The sequence below is a fragment of the Equus asinus genome, chromosome 1 (assembly GCF_041296235.1).
Source record: "Equus asinus isolate D_3611 breed Donkey chromosome 1, EquAss-T2T_v2, whole genome shotgun sequence".
NCBI classification, from domain to species: Eukaryota; Metazoa; Chordata; class Mammalia; order Perissodactyla; family Equidae; genus Equus; species Equus asinus.
In genome coordinates this window covers 95,026,617-95,048,663 of record NC_091790.1, presented here as the reverse complement: position 1 = coordinate 95,048,663, position 22,047 = coordinate 95,026,617, and the positions used below count along the sequence as shown (strand labels likewise).

Below are 22,047 nucleotides of genomic sequence, written 5' to 3'. Positions count from 1 at the left end.
CCCTCATCCCTCCAGGAGGGCAAACTACATGTAACAGGGATCCTACTCCAAATGAGTGTTATGGAGCCAGGAATGGAAGAATGCAGCATCAACAACTCTAGTGATTTCTCTAAAAAGAGAATGCAGCAAGCATATCCTGCAGCATGGTAATCATTCACTGTGGGAGACAGCACCTCTGCAGGAGCAGGGCCCTCTGAATTTACAAACTCCCTCACTGAGTGTACCACTATAAGCCCGTAACAGCTGAGCATGCAGAACTTACACTCCCCCTCAAAAATAGTCTTTCCGGTCACACTTTCACATAACGATAAGAAGTATTAATAATAATAGCCCCAAGTTATTAAGCATTCACTCTGTGCGAGTTGTTATATATACTTAAATAATTTGATCTACATGGTTCTACAAAGCACGTATATCATAATCTCTTTTTACAGATGAGGAATTAAGAACACGGGTGTCTTAATCAGGTTCCCTGAAAACAGAGCTTGAGTTTATCCCAGGGAAGCAAGAGGAAGGGTGAATGGAGTGAGGTGGAAAGGAGAGGAGCAGATATAAGACAGCAGGTCCCCAGCTGCCTACAGCTCTGTGACAAGCTAATTGCTCTGTGCACTTCAGGCAGGTCCTATAAAGCTACCATCTCTCCAAGGACCCATGGGGGTAGAAGGAAGAAGATTTTATTCTCACAGCAATTGGATCCTAAGTCATGTCAGACATCAGTGACCCCAGGAAAGGAGAAGAGAGATGTGTGGCACTGAAGGGAGGCCACAGATTGTCACGTTGTGCTCCGTAGTGACAAGCAACAAGATGTAGCCACTGCATGGGGTCCCTTGTCTGATCAGTCAGGCCAGAAAACTGAAGCACATCTGCAGATGAGGACGGTGCATCAGAACCTGCCTGAGGCTGCACGCCTGCACGTGGCAGCACAGGCCGCTCCTTCCCCAGAGCCCTGCTCTGCTCTTTCGACGTTTCCCCCAGGAGAACAGATAAGACTCATCTAAAACCAAGGCAAATGCAACTGTGACTTCCGCTCACCATAATAATCCTTGATTTTGTGAAAGCCAGTCAGGAAAGGGAAAGAGTATTTTATGGTTTCTTTATAGACGCTATTAGTTCGTTTACAGCTTCAATTAGAGAAATTGATGTTCACAGTCAATACCAACCCTGCCCATCAAAGAATCTTTGGTCAAGAAACAAGGTATGCTCTGTCACATCGACTGAGGATGTGGCAGGCATAAGCACCAAAGAAAATCCTAAGCTAGCTGACAGCTGTACACACACAGACAGGAGCTCGTTAGAAGCCCCCTTTGTGCGCAGCCTCTCCTCCTCTCCATCTGGACTTAATCAAGTCAGCAAATTAGAAAAATAGAGAGGATCCAAAAAGTCTCCAACACGCACATTTCCTGCTGAAGTCTATTTATATACGTTCTGAAACAGACAGGTTTTAAAGCACCTGTGTTGTCTCAGAAACACTTTTTGCCAAGCACAACCTGTGGACAGTAGCTGGCTCTGGACACCCGTCTGAGCACATATGGCTCAGATGGAGCAAAATAAAATGCACTCTTTTAAGAAGAGGGGAAGAGAAAACATTTACTCTAGAAAGATTTCTTTATGCAGCCCAAATATTGCAAAACTCAGAGCCAGCACTGGCTCTGAGGTGGTGAATAGCAATAGTTCCGTTTAAGAAAGACTTCAAAACAGGATTTCCTCCAAAGACGCAAATTCTTGGTTAGAGTCCTGAGCTTCCTCAATACGCTCATTCATTCACAGATCTCTTATGTGCCTGCTACATACGTGCCAGGCCCTCTTCTCAGGAGTCCCGTGGGACGAGAGGGTCAGAGAACGCAGGGTGCATTTTGGCAGAAGACAAAAATATCCGGCTTGCTTACCTTTGACTCATTTTTAAAAGAGACAATGCTTTTCACTGGATGGAGATAACGCAAACACAAGTATTCCTGGGAGAAATAACACACTGATATAAATTTAATGACCAGCGTCAGATTCTATTGTGAGACCAGAGTTTAATAGGAGAATATTTCTAGAGAAAACAGCTGCCAGTCGGGGAAAGAATAAATAGAGAAACAAAAGTTGCATAAGCGGTGATCTGAGGGACTCAAAGGTCTTTCTCATCAATATTGATTGGATGGCAATTTACTCAATATTTCTATGTGCCTAAAACACATTCTATTGTTCAACTTAAAGAAAAAATAAAACACCAGAATACCAGATTTGAGAAATCTGCAGGTATGTATGTGTGTTTTCAAGACATGGTACTGAAATGTTAATAATTTTTGATAGATTTAATTATTTTTATAGAGATACTATAGGAGCTCACTAGCTAAGGAACCTGGACAGGCCTCCTCAGCATCAACCTACTCCTATTCATTCTCTCTAGGCCATGCAAAGTGCAACTTCAGGACCCCTGATGGGGTGACCATCAGATCTGGTTCATGTCCGTTCTGGGATCAGCTCCGGCGTATAACAGAACCACCGGGAAGTCTTCCGAGAAATGCATTCCCTAGTAGATTCTGATTTTTGAATATTTAAAAAGCATCCTGGACGATGCCGAGCAGACTTTGAGAACCACTGGTGTGAACCAGCAATGGGGAAGCAAGTGCCGAGAAGATGGAAGAACATCCTTTAATCTAGGTCTGATCTACTCAATAACCTCAACCTACTTTCTGTAATACTTAAATTCAGGTAGGTAGAAAGGATGGACTAAAATTAAGATGTCCAGGAATAAACGCTCTAAAACTAGGCGTAAACAGTGCATCTGATCTTGTTTTCTCTGGCTCAACTTTGTGCTGTAGAAGACAGGGACAGTCTGTCCCAGGGGTCAGCAAACTCTTGACCACTGTGTTTTTGTACAGCCAGCAGCTGAATGGTTCTGAAAATTTTAAAATGGTTGGGAGAAAAAAAGTGAAGGAAGAAAATTTCATGCTATGTAATGTTACATGAAATTCAAATTTCAGTCTCCATAAACAAAGCCTTATGGGCACCCAGCCACATACGTCTAAGGCTGCTTTCACCATACAATCGCAGAGTTCAGTGGTCCCCACAGAGACACATGGCCCGCAAACCTGAAAATATTTGCTAGCTGGCCCTGCACAGAAAAGCGTGCTGACTCCCAATCTGTAGGACAAAATCCAAAAGCCTCTGGAGGGCGCACAGGGCCCTCCTGGACCCGGACCCTCCACCTTTACAACCTCACTCCCTGGGTGCAGTGCTTCATTTCACACTCTTCTCATCTCTTCCTGTGAACACAGGGATCGATGCTTGGAGCTGGTGGGCTGCTCTCCAGCCAGTCAGACGACCACAGTTCCCACTAGTTTGGGGATATTCTTCTAAGAGGCGGCTCGGTTACTCCAAAACCATTTATGCCAGCAATACCTGTTTTAATCATGTTATTTAGATAAAATTTTACAGAAGATAATGGGTGGAAAGAGAAAGAATATGATTATTTTCATGAAACCTAAGTTAAATGTTTAAGGAAAACAAAGTGAGTGGCTAAAAATAATCAATCAAAAAATAAAAGTAAAAAAATCAATCACCTAAAGTTGCTTAGGTGACAGAGAGGCAACTGAAAAAGACTGAGGAGGAAAAATATAATTTATCAGTACCCAGATGGTTAGCGATCAGATTTTACTGAAATTCTTTTTAAGTTCTTACTGGATTTTAGAGAATCTGAAACTGAAAACCATTGATAATGAGTTCTGGGTGTGTCCCTCTATCTAAAGATTGCAAAATACATGAAAAAGCATATTTTTAAAACATTTAACCTTTTTAACTAACTCATTCAGTGAAGTGAGCAACCATGAATCTCACTCCTGTCCAGTAGACGGTTTTCACCATCATATGCTGACCCCCACACTCCCTGTTGTTTCACAGACAGCTGTTTCCAGCAGGGTGGATTTTATCCCCCTTGTGAAGATGATGAAGCTTGACCAGGTCTCAGAGCTCATACGAGGTATGTTCAACCCCAGGCAGCCCGTCTCTGTGACAGCATCCGGATCCCTCTGTCATTCCAACTCCAGAGAAGCCAGAAGTAAAAAATATTTACAATTACAAAAATTGTAAATACTTTTGCTATTTAACACTTCACCATGGGCTATGCAAGAAAAAAATTCATTTAAACTTGGAAGCTTAAAAATAAAAATTCAGATTATTGAGAATTAACACACTCAGGAAAGCGACTGATCCAAAGTTCCATTCCGCGTCCTAAACATCAGTGAAATTGTGACATCTGAATACTCAAACAAGCGAAGGGCTCAAACAAGTGATTTGGACAAACAGGGCCTGAGGCATCCACTCAAATGATGCTTCTGAAGTTTTCATCCCAAAGCCTGCACTTTGGGAGTCTCCACATGTCTGAACTAAAGCCCAAGGCAAGCCGGTGGGCTGGGACCCCAACAGGGATCTCAGGACCGCCACTGAATGCAGTTAGAGGAAGACATCACACAACTTGATCTGGCGGCTGGTTCAGTCATCTCTCCCCCTCTCTGTGTCTGAACACTCATCTGTGGAACACAGCAGCAAACAACACCGCAAACAACAGTATTTTTTACTCGGAATAAAAGTCAAATCACACACAATTGTAAAGCAACGTCAGAACACAAAGCTATACATGTTGTGAATTTTGAACGTGTATTCTAGCTTGTCACAAAAGTATTTGGGGCAATACAAACAAGTACCACCATTTAAAATACCCCATTTACAAAAAAACCCCATATCTGTAGTGACATTCCTGAGAAACTATCCTAGAGAACAGGGAGCCAGGTACTCAGGCTGACTGGCCTTCTGACGCTGGCTTCTGCTTTTAGTTGAGGAATTAGCCTCCACAGGCAGCTCTTGCCTCCCAAGGCACTGGGTGGCTACATTCATGGCATATTTATAGTGGCCTGAATTATCTGATATTTAAAGTCAAGATCTAAAAATGAATTATAAGTTTTGCCAAAGAGATAAACTAATTTCTACCTACTTGAAAATAGTTATCTTGACTAAATATTTTAATAATCAAATACAATTCCAAAAATACTTAAACACTTCATTAGTTTTAGAATTCAAACACCTCATAAAACTTATTTTAGGTGTTTATATTTAAAAGTGTCACTGACCCACCCTGGTTCACGGACTCAGTACTCTCTTCTCCGGTGATGCCAACTCCAGCTATAGCAATTCGACCCCCCTCATCCAAGTGCAATCTTCCTCAGTCGTTGGTTCTTGACCCTCTTCTCTTCCCGTCCCTCACCTGTACTCTTCCCCTTGATTCATGATATCTCAGCTTCTAATACTGCCTCCTTCACAATTTCTCCCAGTCTGTGCCTCAGGCCAGGGCATCTCCTTTTCCCCTGTTTAGGGCCCCATCGCCAGTTGTGCACCTTCTCGGGCTGCTGCACACCTGCCCACACGCACAACAGGACCTCAGACTCACACCTTATTTCAACATCTTCCTTCCCAAACACACTTCTCTTACCATAGTATCATCACCATCCTATCTCCCAGGCAAAGAGTAACGCTCTTTTTCAACTGTTCCTTGTTGTCCCCACATCCTGCAGTTGGCCATGGCCCTTCGACTACACTTTTGAAAGAACTTTCAGTATGTCCCTCTTTGTCCATGGTCACGGCTGCCACTCTAACATCAGGTTTTCAAGGGACTTCTGAGATACTTTTATTAGAAAAAATTACTCTCTAACACAAATAATTTGACTTGATTTTCAGGTCTGCATTTTTATATAGGCTGCTTTTGCCCAAAATGGGAAACACCAATATTCACATTAAAGTAAAAATAATCTGGCTGCGTAATTAAACTCTTTACTGCCTGAACCTCCAGCTTCTTGAGTGACAGAGCAGTGAGAAGTGATGCAGGCAAGAATGAAGAGAAGGGAAAAGGATCCAGGACAGGTGGAGAGAAGAAGCACGTGGGACAACAAAATGTTTATTCCACTCCAGATGCATGAGAGCACCAGGGAGACACCACAGTGGAACAATGAGAGAAGGTCCAGGTTTGCCCAAGATCCGGGACTGCCCTAGCTGTAGGACAAGGCTTGTGGGACATTGGGAAGATGCCAGAACAAAGCTAAACTTGTATCCAAATCTTGAACACAAATTCCCTTGAACCTACTATTTGTTTCTCTCTCTACCAGTAACACTGGGTGAAACTGAAGAAAGTTCTCAGGGTCCAGGTTCAGAATTCCCTTTTCACAATGAGAATTTTTTTTAGTTTGTTTGGGAATCCCCGTGTCCACAAGCCACATCCAACAGGCCAGGCTGCTCCAGAGTTCTGGCCCCAGTGGCACCATGCCCACTAGCCATCCCACTTTCCAGAGCCAGAGCTGTGGGGAGGGTGGGCAGGGCAGCGAGGCTCCACCAGGGAAATGAGATGTGCCTTTATGCAAGGAAAGGCCTAGAAAAAAACAGAAAGTGTCCCCCAAATCCAGGAGTAGCTTACCAAAAAAGGCCTGGGAGATGCCACGGCGGGGAAGAGATGTCCTCAGCTATCAGTTACCCATTAGTTACTCGGGAAACTTATAAAAGATCTGGGGGCCCAGGCTGCCAGGACCAAGGCCCTGGGAGAAGGAGGCCCCTCACCAGCCACGTGCTCCTCCACCAGCTGGGAGCTCTGTGACTCCCTCAGGCATCACCACCTGGCCGGGACAAAGGTAAAAACAATCATCCAGGGGGTCAGAAATTCCTTCTAGCTGTTACCTCATAGCGAGAAATAAAAAGCAACCATCTCCACTTGTTCTGAGGAGAGTGTTTTTGAAGCCTAACTACATTTTGTAGCTCCAGGTCTCCCCACTTCTATTTTCTTTTTCCTCTAATCTGCCCAGCTAGGGCTTTGTGGGTTTCTGTTTCAATAAAGAAGGCTTTATCATCTTATTGACTCTTCAACAGCAGTCAGCCCTGTTCTTTTTCCTAGGAAACACCCCTTGGTTTCCACAAATAAAAGCTACTGCGATAAACACTGGGAGGAGTGTTGTTTGAAGAAACAAATATCCAGCAACATCACAAAGCTCATAAATGAAGATGTGCGCCTTCTTTTGGTTACAATAAAATAGGAATTCTAAGGATTCTGTTTTAATTAACATACACAGATGTGGGCTGGACCAGCCAGCACCCATGAACAGTACATTTCGAACCTGTGATAAGATGTTCCTTTTCTCATTCAAAGTCATTGTTACATGGACGCTGGAGTCTCCCTTGGCAGCAAAAAGCAGAATTGCTCATTTGTCCTGCTGCAGTTGCCTGGGAGCCCGGGACCCTGGGGTCCTTCTGGGAAAGGGGCACAGGTGGGAAGCACCCACATGTAGTGACTCACACAGGTGGCCACAGGTGGGAGGCCTGCCTTTGTCCCTCCAGTCCTATTTCCCAGTGCCTTTTGTGAAGCTGGAGGGAAGGGGTGGGCTGGACTCTGGTGTTGACCAGCCCCTGAGGTGACTAGGCCACAGGGGAGGGGTTCCCAAGCCCTGGAAAGAGCCTGGCTTTCAGCATACAAGCGAGAGGGGGTCATGGGAGGCTTATAATAAAGAGTAACCCTGGCTGGATAAGAGTTGTAAAGTGGAACAGATGACACTGTAGACCATGAGTGGCTGATGCAACACCAAAGTCACAGACACCCATCTAGGAGTGCTGACCATGCTGAGATGGTGAGGGCCTGACAGAGATGATACCACAGGCCTCCTGTCTAGCTCCAGTGAGGCCCCATTATCAACCTCTTCAAGGGCTGCAGCCAGGAGGTTGGACCGTGGGCCAAACTAAGGCAGGAAACCCTACTGCCCAGGGCAAGGCCTTCTCTGCTGCCATGACAGCCAAAGATGCCCTGGGATGCAAGCAAATGTCAGGTTGAGTCAAAAACTGCTACATCTGTGCTTGCAAAGCTCTCGACAAGTCCTGTGGCCCAAGAACTGCCCATGCCTCTCCCCTACAGCTTGCAAGCTGTGGCTACACCTGAAGACAGTAGCAGCTAGGCCTCCACACCATAGTGGCCAGGTTCACTGTTGGCAGACAGGCAGCGTATAGACCCAGGCGGCCCACCCCAGCCGTCCTTAGCCCTGATTTCCCTGGAGAATGTCACTAGTGAAACTCTCACACGGGGAGATGATTAAACCTACTGCCCCCTAAGGATGCTGATGAGGGAAGTGAGCCAGTAACTGGGCTTATAAGGATGCACCTCTGGCCTGAAATTACATGGAGGCTTCTTCTACCTTAAAACTTCATGGAAATAAATGGGCAAACTGTACACTATAAGAATTATATCTCAAAAAAAGCTATTTTTTTTTAATATGGAAATAGAATGTTTATTTCAATGTAAGTTGCTCTACCTACTAAAACTCTTAAGTCCCAAGGTAAACTTCTAAAATCTCTTGAACCTTCATTGATGGATACAACCTTCCTTGTTTCAGTGGAAAATAAAATTTTCTTTACAAGAGACACTTTCCTTCCTTTTCTCACTTACCTTTTCTTGAGAAAGTATTGATTTATATGGCCAAAGAGGTAGTGGGTTATACACAAGAGATTAAACTGATAAGTAAATATATTGAGGATACTGGGTGCCAGGTTCTCGGTGTCAGAGAATGGAGTCACCGATATGGAGAATGGGAAGGCTGGGATGGGGCAGGGATGCTGGACTGGGAGGCATGGGGTGAACCCAGGAATGTGTGTGTCCTGCTCTGAGAGGTGTGTGTGTGTGTGTGTGTGTGTGAGTCTATGCATGTGTGTGTACGCACATGTGTAGACATACACATGAATACAAGGAGGGAAGAGAGAGGGCACAGCAAATGTAAATGTTAATAACTGGGGAATCTGAATGTGTATATGGAAATTTTTGTAGTAATAGCGTAACTTCCCCGTAAATTTAATGTTATCCCAAAATAACAAATTAAAAAATATATTGGTAAAAGATGGAGAAAGGACTATTGAACCACACAATGATACTGGATAACTTCTGTCTGATACTGCAGACTCCTCACAGGAGCCAGCACCCTCACCCCTCTCCCCGCCCTGGGCTTCTGTCAGGTCCCTACTGAGTCTTGGCCCCCAGTTCCTCTGTTTCTGTCTGCTTGTATGTCCTTCTCCAACCTCTGGTCCTTCTCCCTTCCTCCTACCTTTCATTGAATGACCCTCTCTCTTTCTTTCTCTTTCCTGCCTGCATCCCCACTTACTAAATATAGAATTCAATTCCAAGTGGAGTTGGAGTGTATCTTTAATTATTCAGATGTATAAAATATAAACATTTAAGAAGAAGTTGAGAAACTTTATTTAAAATAATTTTTCCCAAGCAAGAGTTATGGTCACATTTTTAATTTTAGAATTCTAATGAGTGCAAGGTGTTTTTAATTTTTCTCTCTGGATAAAAAAACATTTTTTTTTACTTTGTATGTGGCCTTTTCTTTTTTTCCTGTGGCACAGTCATCCTTAACTTAAAAAAAAAAAGATTCTGTGGCCCTAATTCACCTCAGTGATCTATGTGTACATAACTAATAAAAAATCAGAGATGGACAGACAATGGATGGATGGACGGACAAATGATGGACGGACGGAGATGTCGATGGATGGATGGACTGCTGGATAGATACAGGATGTACCATTCTTGCTTCACTACAGCCTCTGTACTGTCAAATGGAGGTGATAGCAATGGCACCCTTCCAGGGTTGCTATAAGAACTCAGTACAACAATGTCCTGTGAATGCACAGAGCCTAGAGCTGATACATAAGCAGTCAATAAATGATCGCAGATGGTTAGACAGATTATCTCCTTCCTACCCAGAATCTCAAAATGCTTTTTGCACTCCCAGCCATATTCCAAAACTGCCTCTGAGGAACTCGAGAAGTGGGAGAGGATGCACTTGTCAACATTATAGAGCAGATCAGCTTCATGTTATGTACTGCTCTCCTCTTTGTGCCTACATGAGATGCACCACAGACACATAAGAAGCATGGTCTCCAGGGACTTCTAAAGGACAATCATATCTCTGTACTAAAAACACGGGGGCTGACCTGGAGTGCCAGCACCACAAATACTAGAACATAAATACCCATATCAAATGATAAATAAATTTAGAAGCTCCACATTCACAGAAACTCCCACACACATGCATGGCAAACAGGGTAAATTTGATCCGGAGATAAACTGAATTGAGCACTAGGCACAGTAAGAGCAGAGACCAGCAGTACTCCCATTTATGGCCACTCATGAACCCTCCTTCCAGCCACACAAGGGGACAGCAGTGCTATAATTAGACAGAGCCATGATTCCAAACACCAGAGCCAGTAAATTACAGATCAGCCTCTTCCATGGGCTATTCTCCCAAAAGCAAACAACAGCAAAAATAATAAATGAAATGACAGCTATAATCAATAGGACCGGGAAAAAAAAGTCTCTCCACATGCAACGTCTGTTTTTCTAGATGATTTCAATTTGGAGGTAATTGGCAATCACAGAAATAGCCAAGCTGCTGCACATGCTGAGCGTGTTGATTCCCCACGCTTCCTTCTGACCAATCCCTGTGCCCACGCAACATGCGGCCTGCGGGGGAAATGCTCTGCTCCCAGACACTTGTGGTCTGCTAGGAATGGTACAGCTGTTGTCATTCTCAGATTACCAGCAGGCCCCGCCCTGTGTACCAGCCCAGCACTGAGAGGCTAATAATTGTAAGGCTTAGCTTTTTAAAAACCCAGTAATTTATTGAGAGGCCACATGACAATTTTATGTGAAAGGCATGGTACGTATTTTAAATTCTAAATTAAACTGTGACGTTTTCATGTCTTTAAAATTATCTACTAAATCCCGATTCATTCTAATAAAGGATATATAGCCCAGAAAATGCATGAAAGAAACTAATTAACCCTCATGTCCTAACTACAAAAAAGAAACGAAATGTGTGGCATATACTGCAGGTACTTCCAAAAGTGCCTCACACTTTCTGTGATACTTTTATTTCCTATTTTTAAATAAACTGCCTAAAATCTTCAACTATATTTATCAGGCCCTACAATTATTTTAGTATGAGATTCTTTGGCAATGCATTTTTTAATAGACTATTTTTTAGAGCAATTTTAGATTCACAGTAAATTCAGCAGAAGGTACTGAAAGTTCTTATATACCTCCTGCCCCTGGACATGCAGAGCATCGTCCACTATCAACATCCCACAACAGAGTGGTGCCTTTGTTACAACTGATGAACCTACAGTAGCCTCATTATCACCCAGAACCCACAGTATACACTAGGGTTTACTCCTAGTGTTGCACATTCTATGGGTTTAGACAAACGTATAACGACATGTATCCATTATTATAGTATCATACAGACTAGTTTCACTGCCCTAAGACTCATCTGTGCTTCACCTATTCATCCTTCTCCTCCCTAACCACTGGCAATCACTCATCTCTTTATCTCCATAGTTTTATGTTTTCCAGAGTGTCATATAGTTGGAATCACACAATAAGTAGACTTTTCAGATGAGCTTCTGTCACTTAAGGTTTCTCTATGTCTTTTCATGGCTTGATAGCTCATGTCCTCTTAGTGTGGAATAATATTCCATTGTTTGGATGTAACAGGCACATGCATTTTAAAAGAAAAAGGAAAATGTTCAGATGAAATAAACACACTGTTCCCTGTCTCTCCATCTCAATGAAGCCATAAACTCTGGCCAGAATGCAAGTATCAGCTACTTGAGGACTCTGAGAAGTAAACTGTAACAGGTGAATTGGGGATGAAAACCAGAATTCACAATACCCCCAAACTTGTGCTAAGTTTATCCTTTTTTTTCCAGTCCTGAACTCAATCCAGCCTGAACCCTGCACAAGACAAAGGGATGAACAGACAGAGCATGCTCCAGAAAAAAGCCCTTCCACGCCAGCTCCAAGAGAAGGAAAGGGGTCTCCTAATGCTCAGAAAGAACAGAGGGGTTCTCCTGTATGCTCATCTCTGTTCTTTTCAGCCCAGTCCCCGGGCGGTCCTGCAGTGGCAGAGGAGCTGACAGCAGCAGGGGCCCAAAGGAGCCTGAAACTCTGACAGAGGAACCCTCTTCCCTCCCATCAGATGTCCTAAGAGAGGGGAGTAAATCCCACTGCTTTTTCCACTCTCTGTTCTTCTGCTACTTTGTCCCAGAAGTGGACAGTCACAGGAAGTACATCTCAAAGCAGGGTAAATAAAGCCCCAGTTTTCTGGCTGGAGAATCAAAGCAGAAGCTTAGAGAAGCAGATAGCACTGGAGAGACTGGAGAGAAAGGAGGAGCCCAGGACACTCCATGAAGTCATTTATGAACTCCTGATGGCATCTCTGACAATGCCACACATATGTGGATCTGACCTTTGGGAGCATATCATACACTTTGAGAAGTGAACTATGAGACAGACCACCACACAGGTCCCAGACTGGCCACTGGCAGCACAAACATGGGAAAGATCTGAAAGCACTGTAAAGGCTTTGTAAGCAGAACTAACACTGAAACGATAATCATGGAAAGCTTGGCAGAAATTTAACCATGAACCCAGTTGAATCAATTGCCTGATAAAATAAAAATGTCAACATTCTCACAAGATTTAAATAAAATCCAAAATACCATAACAGAATATTCAAAATGTCTAGGAAACAATCCAAGTTTGTTTGTCATATGAAGAAGCAGGAAAATCTCAACTCACATGGGGAAAGGCAACCAACAGATGCCACAACAAGATGACCCATATATTGGAATTTTCTGATAAAAACTTTAAACAACTGTTATAAAAGCACTCCGAGAAGTAAAAGGAAACACACTTGAAATGAATGGAAACAGAGGACACCTCAGCAAAGAAATAGAAGATATAAAGGAGAACTAAGAGGAAATTTTAGATTTGCAAATGCATAATTGAAATAAAAAACTCATTGGATGGGCTCAAAAGCAAACTCACTGATTTTGAGTTACATATCAATAGAAATTATCCAATCTGAATAACATAAATAGAAATGACTGATGAAAAATAAACACAGACTCAGGAACCTATGAGACAACACCAAAAGGTCTAACATGCATGTCAACAGAGTCCTGGAATGAGAGGAGAAAGAATATAATCCAGAAAAAAAAATTCAAGAAATAATAGCAGAAAACTCCCCAAATTTGGTAAAAGACATAAACCTACAGATTCAAAAAGTTCAGCAAACCCTATACAGGACAAATACAAAGAAACCTACACTCATAGATGTCCTAATCAAACTACTTAAAACTAAGCACAAGAAAAAAATTCTGAGAGCAACCAGAGAAATCCACATTTCTTATATGGAGATGATTTGAAGGACTACAAAAACTATAATTGCTAGAAGGATGTAGAAAAAGAGTTTTAAAGTACTGAAAGAAAAGAACTATTAAGTCCAGATTTCTATATCCAGTGACTATATCTTTCCTGCATGAAGGTGAAATAAAGAAATTCCCAAATGAAGGCAAGCAAAGAGGATTCATTGCCAGCAGAACTGGTCTTAAAAACCGCTAAAATAAGTTCTTCAGAGAGAATGGAATTGATCTGAGAAGGAAATTTGGAGCCTGAAGAGCAACAGAAATGATAAACATCTTGGCAAACATAATAGACTATTCTTCTCTTCTTGAGTTCTTTAAAATATAGATGTAACACATAACCATGGATGGTACCTATATGATGGTAAGTTATATTCCACATGATGATAAAGTATTGATTCTAAGGAGACTGCGAAAAGTTGGCATAGGTCAATTGCTACAAAAACCATAAAAATAAACACAGGGTATACTAAAAACCACATAGAAAAATTTAAATGGGATACTAAAAATTTTCACACAACTCAAAAGACAGGAAAGGAGAAACAGGAACACAAAACAGGCAACAAAGAAAAAATTAATTGAACACAAAACAGGCAACAGAGAAAAAACTAAATGGTTGGCCTAAATCCAAAAATATCAATAAAAACTACAGATCAATATTCTTCATTCATGTAAATGGTTTAATGCAATAGATTGATTTGATATAATAATTTAATGCAAATAGTCTGAACACTAGCTAAAAGACAGATTATTCAAATATATGCTATCTTCAAGAATCTCACTTTAAACATAATGAAATAGGTAGTTAAAAGTAAAATGATGGAAAAAATATAGCATGCAAATGTTAATCAAAAGAAAGCTGGAATGGCTATACCAATATCGGACAAAGGGGAAATATCAGACAACTCAAAGACAATAGCAATAAAATGGACAATTCACCAAGAAGACATAATAACTCTAAACTTCAATGTACCAAACAATGAAGCTTTGAAATACATGAAACAAAAACTGATCAGAGAAATAGACAAATTCACAGTTAAATTTTGAGACACTTCTCTCGTGGCAATCAATGTAACTTATACACAATCAACAAGGATATAGAAGAAATGAAAAACACCATCAACCAATCAGATCTAATTGATATTTCTACAACTCCAACCAACTATAGCAGAAAACACATTGTTTTCTGGTGTACATAGAATATTCACCAAGATAGAACACCTGCTGGGTGATAAACAAACCTTATCAAATGTAAAAAGAATTGAAGGCATACAAAGCATGTTCTCTAACTATAACATATTTAGACTACAAATCAGTAACAGAAAGATAACCATAAAATTTATAAGTAGTTAGAAATTAAATAATATACTTCTGAATAATCCATGGGATAAAGAGGAAGTCTCAGGGACTTGAACTAAGTGAAAGAAAACATCAAAATTGGTGGGATGATGATAAAGAAGTGCTTAGAAGGGAATGTATAGCATCAAATGCTTATATTAGAAAAGAAATATCTCAAATCAATAATCTAAGTTTCACCTAAACAAATCTGAAAAAGAAAAAAACCCTATATCATGCAGAAGGTAGGCAACAATAAAGGTAAGAGCAGAGAAAACAAAATGAAACAGAGAAACGATGACAAAAGCTGGTTCTTTGTAAAGATCAATAAAATTGATAAACTTATAACAAGAATGACAGAAGAGAAGACAGCAATTCGTAATATGAAGAATGAAAAAGAAGATATCACTACAGAAACCACAACCATTAAAAGAATATTAAGGGAATACTCTGCATAAATCTATGCACATAAATTCAACAACTTACATGAAATGGAACAATTCCTCAAAAATCACAACTACCAAAACTCACTGAAGATGAAATAGATAACCCAAATATACTTACTTAAAAATTTGAATTTGTAGTTAAAAACATTATGCAAAAGGAATCTTCAGGTCCATATGGTTTCGCTGGCAAATTCTACTACACGTTTAAAAAAAATAAATAAATTATACCAATTATACATAATCTTTTTCAGAAAATGAAAGAGCAGAGACCACTTCCCAAATCATTATATGAGGCCAATATTATCCTGATGCCACAATCAGACAAATATATCACAAGAAAAGAAAACTACATACCAATATCCCACATGAATACAGACGTAAAAATCCTCAAAAATATTAGCAAACAGAATCCAGCAATATATAAAAAGAATATTATACCACAACCAAGTGGGTTTTATTTCAGGCATGCAAAGCTGCTTTAATATTTGAAAATCATTATATGTAACTCACCACACTGACGTTTCCAGAAGGGAAACCACATGAACATATCAACTGAAACAAGGAAAAGCATTTGGACTAATTCATCATGAACAACTCTCAGCAAAATAGCAATAGAAGGGAGCTTCATCTACAAAAAACCTCCAGTCAGTATCACACTAAATAGCAGAAGGCTGAATGCTTTCTCCCTGAGATGGGGAGCAAGGCAAGGATGTAGCCTTTCACTGCTCCTATTCAACCTCACACTGGAAGTCTACACTGTGCAATAAGAAGAGAAAATGAAATGAAAAGCATAAAGATTGGGAATAAAAGAATAATTTCTAGGCATACACAGACAACCCCAAAGAATCTGCAAATAAAACCAAAATAAAAACTTTATAGAATTAATAAATGAGTTTAGCAAGGTCACAAGAGATAACGTCAACACACGAATTATATTTCTGTACAACAATGAACTGGAAACTGAAATTTTAAAACACCATTTATGATAGCTCCAAAAACGGAAAATATTTAGGTATAAATTTAGCCAACATGAATAGGATCTATATGCTGAAAATGACAAAACACTGATGAGAGAAATTTAAGAAAACCTAGGTAAATGAAGAAATATATCATGTTCATGGAATGGAAGACTCAAATTGGTTTAAGATTTAACAAAATTTCAATCAAATTTCCAGCATGATTTGTTTTTGTAGATATAGACAAACTGATTCTGAAATTTATATGGAAATAGAAATAAATGAGAATGGCCAAAATAATTTTGAAAAAGAAGAAGTTGGAGGAATCACACTATCCTATTTTAAGACTAACTATGAAGCCACAATATTCAAGACTAACTTTAAAGCTACAATATTCAAGACTATAAAACAATATAAATATAAATGTACAAAGACTATAAAACAATGGTATTGGTGAAGGACCAGATATAAATCAAATAGAGAATCAAGAAATAGATCCACACAAATAGGGTCAACTGATTTTTGAGGAAAGTATAAAGGCAATTAAATAGAAAAATGACAATCTTTTCAACAATGGTGCTGGAACAACCAGACATCCTACCCCAAAGAAAAAGAAGATGGTAGCCAAGAGGAGGAGAAGGAGAGCTTCGATCTAAATCTCACAGCCCACACAAACATTAACTCAAAATGAATCACAGAGCTAAATGGAAAAGTAAAAACATAGAAGAAAATCTTCATGGCCTGGGGTTCGGCAACAGTACTTAGACATGACACCCAAAGCACGTCTAAAGCATGGAGTACAAAAAAAAGGGGGCTTCCTCACAATTAAAAACTTCCACTCTTCCATAACACTGTCAAAAGAACAAAAAGACAAGCTACAGGCCAGGAGAAAAATACTTGCATATCATATATACGACCAAGGAGTTGTAGCCACATTATATAAAGAACCTTCAAAATACAACATAAGCAAACAATCTAAATTTAAAAACAGGAAAGGACTTAGAGGTTTCACCAAAGAAAACATATGGATGGCAAATAAACACATGAAAAATGCTCATCATCATTAGCCGAAAGCAAGTTAAAACCATGATGTAATACCACTACACACCTACAAGAATGGCTAAAAGAAAAAATCTTGAAATTACCAAGCGCTGATGAGGATACAAAGCAACTGGAAGTCTCGAACGTTGCTGGTGGTACTGTCACTCTGTAGCACAATGCAAAATGGTACAGTCACTCTGGAAAACAGTTTGGCAGCTTCTCATAAACACACACCACATGACCCAGCAATCCCACTCCCGGCTATTTACTGTGGAGAAATGAAAATTAAAGTTCACACAAACACCTGTACAGGAACGTTTATTGCAGCTCAATACACAATCACAAAACAGTGGAAACAACCCAGATGTCTTTCAATGGGGTGGAGTGGTAGACCAACTAGGGTGGATCCACAAAATGGAATACCACTCAGCAATAAAAATAAATGAGCAACTGATACTGATAAGGAATGGCGCCAGGGAGTCTTGGGGGTGATGGAACTGCTCTGCATTCTGATTGCAGTGGTGATTGCACGGATGTACACGTGTGTTAAAATTCACAGAACTGGACACCAAAGAAGGCAATTTGATTCCACGTTAATTTAAAAAATAAAATTTAGAAAATACAAAGAGAAAATAGGAACTGGATTCAAGCACCAGTCTTCAAGACAGATGTTCCTGGACAATCTTCTCTAATTGTATACAACAACAAATCAGTTTTACCCTTATAAAGGACAGTATAAAATAGTCAGTAGAGGTCAAAACTTTTTGTTTTCACTTGTGAATAACAATGGCATGGAGATACAGAGCCTAGGTAAACAACAGAGCAGAGAAATGTCTGCAGTAACAAGAGCAGCTCCTCCCGGTTTGCCCACCACATATCGGGTCCAGAGGACATCACAATTCAGCGAGCAATGGATAACAACGTATTTTCATGATTGCTGTTTTTCTTTTTAACTTATTATTCCATCTCAAATAATGACCAAGACCACCCTCTGGTTATTTTGCAAACTGTTCTGTCCTCTTTTTCTCCTCCCCTTTCCTACTGGACATCTTCAGGAAAATCAGTACCCACCCACTGTCCTCTCACTACCTGCCCTCCTAAACCCACGGTGCTGACTGAAGCCACAGATGGCCCCTCCTCATGATAGTGGCTCCCAGCCCTCCTAGGGCCCGTTCCTGCACCATCGGCCCCAGTCTTCCCTCCCTCTGTCTCGGTCCTTGCTGCCTGAGCCTTCAGGACCAGCCCTCAGGTGGTGGCATGCTCCTCCACACTGACTTCACACACTTCCCCAGGGGACTCTCTCACTCTCGGCTGTGGTCACCAGTGGCACCATGTGACAGCTGAAAACATCCAGTTTGGTTTCATAGATTGTAACCTGGGTTTCCTTATCCTGGTAGATAACAGAGAAAAATGTAGAATGCCCAGTGACATGTGAACTTCAGATGAACAGTAAATATTTGGGACACGCTTACACTAAAGTATATTCATTTTTTATCTGAGATTCACATGTCACTGGGCATTCCTGCTCCGCCTTTGTGAATTCCCAAGCCGGTTCCACAGCCTGGCTGCCCTGCCAGGGTGCAAAGGCCAGGTCTGTGAATGCCAGGCCAACCGCACCTCTGCAGCCCCTTCATTACACCCTCCTCCCAAGTGAAAGCTGTTATTTTGCTCCTTATTCCAAACAGTGGCTCCAGATTCCAGATCTTGCTTTGCCCACCACCACCCAAGGGCACACAGTCAGACACTGGGCCTGAGGCTGGCTTCTGCCACTTCCAGCTGTGTTGAATAAGTCTCTGCATCTAGCTGGGCCGCAAGTAAAATAGACTAATAGGATGTGTCCTGCCGTTTGCACAGGACTCTGTGGACAACGGAATCTCAGCGCTAGCAAAAGGGATTTGCAAAGAGCCCTTCAAATGTTAACTGTTGTTATCGTCATTGTTGACCAAATCACTCCAGCTAAAAACCCCAAATCACCTTTTTCTGCCTCGTTGTGCACTTGCAACTAGTCACCAGTCCATCAATTCTATCTCTCACACGTGTCTGACATTCTTCCTCTTTCCACTCCCTCCCACCGCCTGTCCTGAGGGGCTCTGAACCTCCTCCTCCTCTACCTGGGCCCTAAAAGCTGCTTCCTGACTCTCCCGGCTCCGGCCTTGCCCTCCCCACAGTGCCAGAGCTAGTTTCTAAAGAGAGCTGATGAGCTTTCCTGGCTCCTCCGAGGGCTACAGACAGGCTCCTATGAGCAGCACGAAGGTGCTTCACATGCTGCTCCAGCCACGTGTTCTCTCCACTGGCTTCCCCTCTTGGAGAACCAATTCTCTCATCTTCCCAGACACAGGCTGCACTCGCGCACCTCTGGGCCTTGCTCCTGCCATCCCCTTGTGTGGAAGAACTGACCATTCATTTCCCACGTGGTGTCCTCCCAGACACACAGACCCAACCTCTCCAGCGCTTGCCCAGAGCGTGATGCCCACAGTAGTCTGGCTCCATGCCCAGCTCCTTCTACTCTGCTCTAGTCACTAATATCAAAATCTGCACATAGTAGGTGCGCTAACAACGTCTGTCAATTAGAAGTGAACATTTCAGCAAGCCATGGAAGGTAGGTGGGCAGCAGTGACCAGAACAAACCACTGCAAGTAATTAATTACCTCTTAGTGCCAGGAAAAATGACGCCTTCTCTGAGGAACTGGAACTTGTCCTACTTTCAATGACGAGAACTATGGAAACCAGTGTTCCTCTTTCTGCCCAGCTTGTCAGAAACACAAAGACAAAGCTGATGCCGCATCACTGCACGTGGACTTGCTTAGATGGCTAACATCTCTCCTCCCTCTGCTGTTCCCTGGCCTGGTTTTCTGCTCCTGTTTTTATTAACCTTCCTGCATACAGGCAGGAAGACAGACGGAGCTACCACAGGAAGTGTTGGGAAGGGAAATGTCCATGTGAGCAGTGGTAACTCAGATTGCCCACATGCTCAAGTTGAATAGAAGAGGCACCACTTGTGCAAGGTTGACAGTTGTACTTGAGCAAACACAGTCAAATGTGTACACACTATCACAGAGACACAAGAAAATGGGCCAGTCTCCATGCCTGTTGTATCAATTATGTGCTATAGTTACTAGAGGACACCAAGGGCCACCAGCACATCTCATTTATCTTACTTTGAAATCCAATTGTTAATTGTTGGGGAACTCAAGTTCTTAAGCAACAGGTAAAGCAGACAGCCAAGCCAGGGGACCACCGGGCTCCTTCCCAACTGAGCTTACCTGAAACCTGAGATGTAGAAACTCAGGCTGGAGAAAAATGTATCTGCGTCATGGAACCTTCTGTGCTTGGCCTTCCCAATCTTATCTTAACCCAGAAGTTAGTGTACCTCCAAATAACACAGATACAGAGACGAAGGTGCAGAGGATGTTGAGTCGTTTTTTCTAAAACTCCTATGTAACCCATCACAGCCCTGGACACCCTGCCATCCCTCCTACTCCTTCCCACACAACCTCAGCCTCCTCCCTGTCTTTAAGCTTAGGGCAGATTAAGTTGTAAAATGATAATACTAAATAGTAAATTACACTTTCCCAAAGATGGCTCCCGTTAGGCTGTCATGCACACTCCTCTGTCCATTTGGACACCCTGACCTTCCGTCCAAGCTCCGTGCCCCCTCTTCCTGCAGACGCCTTTCCTGGAGCTTGTGCTGGCCTGTCACTCTGGGCTGGTCTCTGTCCTGGCATTACCACACTGCACTGCCCAGGATCATGACCCTGCCCTCTCATCCCTCCTACAGGGCACAGCAGCTGCCCACCAGCCACCATCAGCAGAGGGCTCAGGATGGGATACACCATCAAACACTTGCACATGTGGGTGCACAGCACACACCCGGGAATGACAGGCTGAGGCACCCAGAGACAAAACATGAGCGAGGCTGAGACCCTGGCAAGCAAAGAAGGAGTGGGAGTGACAAGAAGAGACAGGAAGGAACTGAGGAGACTCTGGTAGTGTCAAGAACCAATGGGAGATGAGCTAGAAAGAAAATGACTGAGACCAAATTCTTTGTCTTACCGTGTCCTAGACAGTAGTTTCAGCTCAAAAGTCACTTTTGCAACTGTACAAAGTTACCCTGAAGACAATCTGGGAAGTTTAAGAGAGAGAGGGAATTAAATGCTATTAAGGAGTTTTGTTGCTTTTGTTGGGCAGGACAATGCGATCGACGATGGCCAGGAGAAGGTAAGCCTTGTTAGTTAGCCGTGCATGTGGAAGGATTCACAAATGAAAGGACAGCAGATGGGCTTTTCCCATAAAATAATGAAGCCCAAAAAAAGTTAGTGTTCTCTACTTTTTGTATGTTTGAAAATTTCCACCATATTTTTTAAAAGGAAAAATATTCTGTTTCTGTCATTTGAAGTAATCCACTGAGTGGAATTAACTGAATTTTCAAATCAATGGCTGTTTATTACTGAATTTAGGGAAGTCCCCAGGAAAGTGATCTATTCCTAAGTTGTCTTTTTCTATTTTTTAGGATGAGTACTATTTAAAATTGAATGATGATAATGCAAAAAAAGAAAAAAAGGTTGAATCAGAAGCTAAGCAAGTATTACTGGGCCAAACTCCCAGTGTCCTGTGGCCTGCTCAAGGCCAACTATTTGCACTCCCTGCAAGCCCCGAGTAAAGAGGATCTGGACACCACAGGGACACCCACATACCCCAGGCCTGGGCACATACTTGCTCAACGTACAAGGCACCTCTCAGTGAAGGCTGCCATCCCTGGCTGGACTGATTCCATATTCCCCTGAGTTAAGACAATTACTGAAGTGAAGAAGTAAGCTACCAAACATATTCGATGTCCTTAGTAAAAGAAATTTACACTTAAAATTTGATGAACTTTGCACACACTAGAATGGTAAAAATTAAAGACTGACCCAGTAACTGTAATTCTCCTTCACTGCTGGTGAAATGTAAAACAGTACAGCCACACAGAAATAGCTAGGCTGTTTCTTAAATGTTAAACATAC

The 22,047-nt window shown here is 41.9% G+C and overlaps 1 protein-coding gene across 16 annotated transcripts in view; it reads right to left on the bottom strand.

The window, feature by feature from the left end:
- Positions 1-22,047, bottom strand: part of COBL (cordon-bleu WH2 repeat protein) — a 281,679-nt gene that overhangs the window by 237,176 nt on the left and 22,456 nt on the right. Inside the window, exons 1-3 of one of the 16 annotated variants that reach the window (XM_070497028.1) lie at positions 17,149-17,229; positions 15,558-15,599; positions 15,166-15,243 (exon numbers count right to left, since the gene is read on the bottom strand). The exons of 11 other annotated variants lie outside the window; for them this stretch is intronic. The gene's annotated coding sequence lies outside the window, so the exon portion shown is untranslated. Of the gene's footprint in view, positions 1-6,445; positions 6,642-15,165; positions 15,244-15,557; positions 15,600-17,148; positions 17,291-22,047 lie in introns of those variants that run through there. 4 more of the 16 variants (XM_070497113.1, XM_070497076.1, XM_070497150.1 and 1 more) reach the window with 4 other exon arrangements.